The sequence below is a fragment of the Spinacia oleracea genome, chromosome 6, assembly GCF_020520425.1.
Source record: "Spinacia oleracea cultivar Varoflay chromosome 6, BTI_SOV_V1, whole genome shotgun sequence".
Classification (NCBI taxonomy): Eukaryota; Viridiplantae; Streptophyta; class Magnoliopsida; order Caryophyllales; family Amaranthaceae; genus Spinacia; species Spinacia oleracea.
In genome coordinates, this window is record NC_079492.1 from 87,356,040 (window position 1) to 87,361,177 (window position 5,138).

At 34.2% G+C, this 5,138-nt stretch overlaps 1 long non-coding RNA gene across 2 annotated transcripts; it reads left to right on the forward strand.

The window, feature by feature from the left end:
• The first annotated feature begins 450 nt into the window (after window positions 1-450).
• Window positions 451-3,254, forward strand: LOC130464317 (uncharacterized). Of its 2 annotated transcripts, XR_008924696.1 has the most exons (4): window positions 451-749; window positions 974-1,013; window positions 1,298-2,349; window positions 2,944-3,254. It is a non-coding gene; the product is annotated as an uncharacterized lncRNA (long non-coding RNA). The 2 variants fall into 2 exon arrangements; XR_008924695.1 differs by lacking the exon at window positions 2,944-3,254 and having other exon boundaries at window positions 1,298-2,350.
• The last annotated feature ends 1,884 nt before the right edge of the window (window positions 3,255-5,138 follow it).

The window sequence follows — 5,138 nt, forward strand, 5'->3', positions numbered from 1 at the left end:
AATCAGCCATACGACATCTACAATGATAGAATAGATCTGATACCACAAATCCAAAGAAAATACATAACTGTCACTACAAGAATCAGTAGCAAAGAGGGCAATTTTTTTGTACAAGAAAGGGCAACTAAAAAATCGTCCTCGTAGAACAAATCAATGAGGGCAAAAGAAAATTGTCCTTGTTGATAAAAACAAAGAGGGCGAAATTGGTCTTTGTCTTCTTTGGTAGTTAATGAAAAGGACGACTTTCAAACTTTCGCCCTCTTTGATCAATTTAATTAAAAAAATAAATAAATTAGCCATTCTTTTTTTAAAACAAAAAGGGCGAAATTGGGGGTTGCCTTCCTTGATAATTAACAAAAAGGGCGACTTGTAAATTTTCGCCCTCTTTGATCAATTTTATTAAAAATAAAAATAAAAATTACCCCCTTCAACTTTAGACTGTGACGCCTCTCCCTAAGCTTCGTACAACGCTTCTTCGACATTGTTTCCCAAAATGAAAAACCCTCTCCATCTTCAATTTAGCTTTCTCTCTCCCTAAATCTCAATTTAGCCTTCTCTTTCTCTCCCCTAAATCTCTCATTTATCTTTCTCTCTCCCTCCCCATCTTCAATTTCGCAGTTCATAAACCCTAATTTTATGCTTTTTGGTCGAGTTTGTCTGAAATTTGCTTGAGTTCGTCTGAAATTTGCTTGAGTTCGCCTGCAATTTAATCAAATCGCACATATTTTCTCATCTCTGAAGTTCGTCTGGTATCATATTTTCTCAACTTCTTCTTCTTTGCGTAATTTTTGCTAGTTACTGGTGCAAATTACTGTTATCATATTGCGTTTGATGTTTTTTGCTAGTTCATCATGATAACAGTTTTTGATGTTGAAATTGTTGTTGAAATTTCAAATTGTTGTTGAAATTTGGACAATTTAGCTCCTCTTTATTGTTTTTGATGATTTAAGTTTCACATTTATTGCTGAAACAGGTCCGCGTTTTCTGCTGCAATATAAAATATGGAATCCAAGGTAGTGTATTGAGGTTTTTGGATTAAAGTGTTATCTAGTGTTATCAGAGTTTGCATGGAAAATTTATGTAGGAAAACATATAATGTGTGATTTTAGCTAACAATATGCTTGAAAGTATCAAAATACTTAGTCATCCTAGTTGCTTCGTTCTGTTCCGGTTCCTATTTTACCTTTTCTGCAGGATTTGATGCTTAACATGTCCTACTTTACCTTTTCTGTCGTTCTTGGCAAGCATAACATGACAATCTTGCTTACTTCTACTTGATCCTGGTATATAATTGCAGGCATATCTTATCTGGAGAAGAAAGAAATACTTGCCCTCCTAATCCAGGTCAGTATTGGGTGGGAAGTTGTTTTGTATTGCTTTTGTTTTAGTGGAAGGGATGTCATTACTCAATGTTTTTAGATGTCATGAAAAGAAGTATAGTTCAATAAAAGGGAATTTCGCTTGCCTAAACTTTCCCATGTCTAGAGTGAGGGGGTTAAGTAAGAGTGATATAAGAGTGGGGGTTAAGTAAGAGCTCTAAAATGAATTACTTCATGAACTGAAATAACTAATTGCTTCTTTCATTGTCCATCATAAAGTTCTTGTGATGTATTGGCAACAATAGCAGCTATGTACTTGATACATTTTGGCACTGTATGGATGATTACAGACATTATAAGCTGCATCAGTAACTCGATTTCCCATATCGACTCTCTTTCATTCGTCCAATCCCGGTTTTTGACATTGCACATCGTATCCACTCTGTTGCAGTTTTAAAGAACGCTTTCTAGGAAACACATTTCACTTATAAAAACAGATTCCAGCCTAGGAAAATAGCATGAAAGATAATACCTGCATACTTTTGATGTTGTTCTGGTTCCTCCTAGGAGCTGATGTTATACTAACATATGGTTCGCTCTGTCTTGAAAATTCTCCCTCTATCATCCCTGTTTATTTACTTATGCAATTTATTATTGATATCATTTTTTTTCTTCCTCTTCTTTATTTTCTTGTGCCTTTTGCTTTAGGTAAGGGTCTTGTGTACGATCACACAACTTATTCTGAGGTAATTATTTAATATTTGAATTCGTAACACTAATATAAACATAAGAAGAAAATAAAACCCTTCAAACAGTCCAGGGATCAGATGTATGTATTCTCATAAGATTGATCACAAAAATGTTAACAGAGTACAACTTTTGTCCCTGTAAATATGTGACTTATTGCAGATGGAGCAACTGAATGAACAATCCTTGTGGAAACTTGCAGTTCGGGATACATTACACTGTCGTTGTTTCTGCATTGTCAACAATAGATATGCAGATTAGCTGTATGCCCCTTCTGCCTCAGGTTTGCTCTTAAATCATACTATCTGCCAACATCCGTTCAAACAGGAAATATAGCTATAGGATGGTTGTGGCGTGTCAGCCTCTGTGTCTTAGAATCTTGGTGAATAGCACATAAAACTTGAGGATGAAGCTGACAACATCCGTGGCATGTGTTGTAATTGTGGTAAAAATTTGAACATTGGTATATGCGGTTGTAGCAAATAGGAGACAAATGATGTGGGTTATGGACCACTCGGGGAATTAAGAAAGCAGATGCAACAAACATGATTATCTTATCAGTTATATATATAGCTCTTGTATTAAGGAATACGGCTAGTACTAGGACTGCATGCTCTCTTTGTACACCTGAAAATCGGGGTTTGTCCCAAGAAATGAGGAAATAGTTTTGTTTGTGAATACATGCTTAGTTACGGCTGCAGTTAACAGGATTCTGTTTAATGATACACCATGTCAACCTCGGGAACTCGATCTTTGCTGTTGGAATAATATCTGTTACTAATTTGAGTTTACAATGAAAATATTCAGGATCAAGCAGTGGAAAACAATGGTTACTCATATCCTATCCATTTTTTCTTAGTTTATTTGGACATTGCAGGAAAGAATGCTATAACAACAGCAGGTCAGCAGCTATACTTGAAGAAACTACAGTTAAAACAGGCAAGGACGCGGCCTGATGCAGCAGCCTCACCACATTGAGCTCCATTGGCAGCATCCATCTGTCACAATCATTTGATATAAGCATGTAATAGCTATAGTGAATTGTTCCTCTTTTTTTTGATGGAAATATACCGAAGTTGGTTCTGATTTGACCATAATTCTTGTATGGATTCAAATGCTTGTTGTCTATATACTTTTACTCTCCCAAGATGGACATAAATGTTAAAGTCCCAGTACAATAGTTTTTGAAAGGTGTAATTTACTTGTTAGTTCACCAGATTTATTTTTTAAAAAATAAAAAATAGAACAAAGAGGGCGACTTTATCAAGTTGCCCTCTTTGATTTTGAACAAACAGGGCAAACATAATTGCCCTATTTAAACTATTTTAGAGGGCGAAAAACAATCAAAGAGGGCATGATTTAAGTTGCCTTCCTTGTTTTCAAACAAAGAGGGCGAAAATTATTTGCCCTCTTTGGTTTTGATAAAAAAGGGCGAGCAAATGGAGTTGCCGTGGAAAGCTAATAGGACGAACCTAACAGGGCGAGTTAAGGGCGATTTTTATTTTGCCATTAAAAGTTAAAAGGGCGATATTTTGATCTAAGAGGGCGACTTTTTTCGCCCTCTTTGATCCTGTTTGTTGTAGTGTGTTACAATCAAAACAATTACTATTTTGCATCCTAAAGCACATCTCGTACTCCACCGCTTCTAGCTTAATGCGAGCAGTGATTTTCGATGTTCCTGTATGAATCCAAATCTCCTTCCGGATTATTGAAACCCTAAAACTATTCTCATACATGTATGAGAATCAAGAACGTAGGAAACTCTAGAAAAAACCCAAATAAATTGAGAACAATCCAAGAATAAATTGGGAACAAATCAACGGAAAACAAAACCAAAACAAGACAAACATAAAGAAAAACAATGAAAATACAAGAAAAATGGTCGGAAATAGTCTAATTTCCGAAGAAAATGGACTATTTCCGGCCTAAGCGGCAAAGAAAAGTGAAACCCTAAAAGATGAGAGAGAAGAGAGAAAAAGGAGAGAGAGGGGAGCAGCCTCTTGGTAAAAACTATTATTGTTATTATTTTTATTTTTATTATTATTATTGTTAGAATTCTCTATTTTTTGCAGTCGATTTTCATAAGAGCTTTGTCGTTATTATATTATTATTATTATTATTGTTATTTTTTTTATTGAAGGGATTAATATTTAAAGGGTAAAAATGTGTTTTATAAATGCGGGTGTTTTAAGAAATAAGTCAAAAACCCCTTATTTATTTCCTTACTCTATACGGAGTATTATTTACCAAACGTCAAGTAAAGGAATCTTACGTAAGCGATTCCTTACCCATAATATACAAACAATTAATAATGGTAATAGTTAACGTTACCTTTTCCCCTTCTTATTTGTTTCCATTCCACTCCCTTTCCGACATTTATACCAAACAAGCCTAGTTTCAAAAACAAGAAAAAAAAAGATACAAAGTCCCTTTAGTCCGTAATCCTAAACTCTACTTATTTACTACTATTCCGTAATTTGATTTTAGTTATAGTTGGAGATATGAAAGTATCGAGAAAAAGATTTACAAAAACCTAAGGTGATTATTTCTTGGCATTTGAAATTGTATCTTTTAAGTAAGCACTAAACAACATTATTAGCAAAGTAATTAATATCATAACCCCCGCTAATCTAACTTATCAACATTAAGACCAAGAGTCTTCATCATAACCCGCTTATTTAACTTATGAAAAATGATATAAGGATAGTGGGTTACTACGAATTACATCACAGTACGCCTAGAATTGAACATGTTGGTGCTAGCTAGTACGATAGAACATATGGAAGTATGTCTAGTTTCCGTATATGTGACTCTTTATGATGGGTGTTGTTATTTTATTATCTCGAAACTTGGAAGCAATCTGTATAATAATAAACAAAATGATCTTTGATTATGCACTTAAAAAACTAAAAAGTAAATTTGAAAAATTAGCAATGCCATTCACATAAAAGTTACAATCCAGAACCATAAACAAGCAAAAAAATCTTATTGGTAAATTAACATAGTAAATACTACATCATAATTCATAAATGAATTTTTCTACCTTGGTCTAAACATGAGTAGGGAGAGTTG